Consider the following 2,908-nt stretch of genomic DNA (forward strand, 5'->3'; position numbering starts at 1 on the left):
TATTGCAAGCATTATCCAAAACAAGTCATATCCCTCTTATAAAATATATCAAGATAAAGGCGAGGGTATAATAAATAATAATCTAAAGCAACACAGAACATTTTCACAACAACTAAATAAACTCTTCGTGACTTCTGCGCCCATATCCTGAAAAGGGAAAAATGTAGGGGGTGAGAACATCATCTTCGAAAGGGTTCTCAGTAGAGGGTTTTTGGGAATTACTGTAATAGAATACGTGAAGATAAACCGTACCAGTGATTAATAACCGTCTTATGCCTCTTTTCAAAAATAACGGTTTATAATAAAGTAAAGTCGAAAAATCTTTTCTGAAAGAGGAACCGTTCAATTCTCAAAAACTCAAAAGCTTTTCAAAAAGGTTTATTTATACTGAACTAAAATAGCTTTTCATATTCTTCCAAACCAGAAACACAAAACCGAAACCAACCATCGGTCCATCTCATTTCAACCACGGCCGTAGGCCCAAACAATCCAACAACAACCAATCCACCACAATCCAACAGAGTTTCAGTCGCAAACACAAGTAGGAAGGTTCAAGCACAAACAAACAGTTACAACAAGTAGAACAATTAGCAGTTAATCTCAAGTAATTACATAGGGAAACCAAGTACAATATGCACACCCAAACAATGTCACATAGATGCATATGATGCATGCCTGTCCTAGTGGCTGATGATATCATCTGTCGGTTATCAAGCCAATCTGATGTGTCCGGTAGCTAACCCTAGCACAGTCTTTTTGTTGCGCATTAATATCATTAGAGGGAATATGTGTCCTATCACCATTAGAGGGTATCTGCGCTCTATCACCATTAGAGGGTATTGGTGCCCTGTCACCGTTACAACCAGAGAGAAAACACAAGCATACTCACATTCAACATTTTTCATCATTATTCATTTACCACATTCGTTCATTAATCATATATGCATTTATTCTCAGCCATGGATCAACATCCCTCTCAGCCATCCGGCTTAAATTCATAATTCATAGTCAGCCATACGACTCATAACTCATTTGGCAATCAGCCATAAATCAATACCATACACAGTCATTCTGGCTCATAACAAGATAGCACATCCACCATTCAATATCATCAAATTCATAAAATCGGCATTTAAGCCATAAATCACTTTTTCTCAACTCATTTCACTTTGAAATCAAATTTCAACTCTTTTCAGCTTTGGCTTTAAAGATCTCATTTTTCAAATCATCTCAGGCTCATAAGCCAAATTTACTCAAAGTGAGTTCCCTTTTTAAAACAGAGCCACTCTCAGCATTCTCTTCCAAAACTTCCAAAACCATGGCAAGTTAAGGATTTATTTTAAAACATTCAAAATCACCCATCCAACAATGGAATTTTATAACAAAAGTTCCTCGACAGAGTCCCAAGTCTTTAGGGAAGATCAACCTATATCAATCCCTTAAAATTCATTGAAAACTCTTAAAATCCTAGATTTTTGGTTCAAGTAAATAAAACTGAATTTATTATGAAACCGAATCATATAAAATCACAAGTTTCAACCCGGTCCAAAAATCAATTCACTTGAAACAGAACCAATGCTTTTAAATCAAACCACTTTTGGATTTCTTCTTGAAACCCATTTTTCTAACCTCTTCCAAAATGCCTCAAACTTAATTATTCAGTCAAAAGTATCGTTTCCTTTAAAATCACTAAAAGCCCCATTTTATATTGAAATCAATATTAGAGCAACATTCTTTCCGTCAGTGATTCAAATGGTAAAAATAGTTCATTTCTAAATAAGTCGATCTCAAGGTATAAGGTTCACTTAAATAAATTAAGTTCGAAAACATAAATATTTTCCTAATGATTCAAATGATACAATTTCTCAAACCCAAACCTTTTTAAATAGCTTTTCAAACAAGTCTAGAATTTTTATAGAAATTTCGGCAGCATCTCCCCTAAAACTTGGACTTTTGCCACCCGGTTCGTGTCCCAACTAAACCGTTCCTCAATCCCTTTCAACAGTCCAAAATCTGAATCAATTCAAAATCAGGCTAAATCCAACAGTCGCCTCATTTGCATATATCAAGGAAGCCATTTAAAAGAATTCAAATCGTTATCAACCAATTAAACTCTTTTCCAAAGCTTTAAAGAATCGGTTCAACAACAAATCATTTATCAAACCAAATCAATTAAAGCAAACCAGGCTGAATTTCAAAGAGTATCCTATCTTTCACATTATCAAGAAAGTCAACTCAACTCAAATCAATCCCCAATGGATTAAACTCAAATTTCAAATCTTTAAAGAATCGACTTCAAAAATATTCCATTTCACAAAGTCGCACAACAATTCAGCCAAACAAACATTCATAATCATTCGAGACAATCAATTAATACATAAGGCTAATACAATCACCAAATACATAATGTCTCACATTAGTATCCATATGTAATAATTCCAATACATAAAACATAGTTTTTGGAAAGCGCCCCTACCTCAAAACGCAAACCATAACCCAAATGCCTCACCGAGTCCTTTCCGCCTCAACCCAAAATCAAAGGCAGCTTTAAAGCACAGCCCACACATTTTTGCAGCAGCATAAACAACTATAAATTACAACAAGCAACCTCAGTTACAAAATCCTAAAAACATTAATACCGTAAAGACTTTAATACACGTACGGGACACTAACGTAGGGCTTTCAAAAATAGATATACTCACCAAATTAAGAAAACAGAACAGCTGCGATTTCGAACCGGCCCGGCATTGGCTCCGGTGGCGGCCAGAAGCTCCGGTGGGTCATCTATAAAAACCGCACAGCATCAAAACCTTCTCGAAACTCAAAATGACCGAAACCACAAACTTAGAACCCTTACCGACAGAGTTCTCCGGCGACGGCACTGAATTTTTGGGCGGCAAGATCAGCG

The 2,908-nt window shown here is 35.9% G+C and overlaps 1 long non-coding RNA gene across 2 annotated transcripts; it reads right to left on the minus strand.

The window, feature by feature from the left end:
• Positions 1-6: 6 nt before the first annotated feature.
• On the minus strand, positions 7-2,908 carry LOC107479084 (uncharacterized). Of its 2 annotated transcripts, XR_001590054.3 has the most exons (4): positions 2,858-2,908; positions 2,703-2,784; positions 2,477-2,587; positions 7-147 (listed from the first exon to the last, which is right to left on the minus strand). It is a non-coding gene; the product is annotated as an uncharacterized LOC107479084 (long non-coding RNA). The 2 variants fall into 2 exon arrangements; XR_008007240.1 differs by having other exon boundaries at positions 2,703-2,902.

The sequence above is a fragment of the Arachis duranensis genome, chromosome 3 (assembly GCF_000817695.3).
Source record: "Arachis duranensis cultivar V14167 chromosome 3, aradu.V14167.gnm2.J7QH, whole genome shotgun sequence".
In the NCBI taxonomy this organism is placed as follows: domain Eukaryota; kingdom Viridiplantae; phylum Streptophyta; class Magnoliopsida; order Fabales; family Fabaceae; genus Arachis; species Arachis duranensis.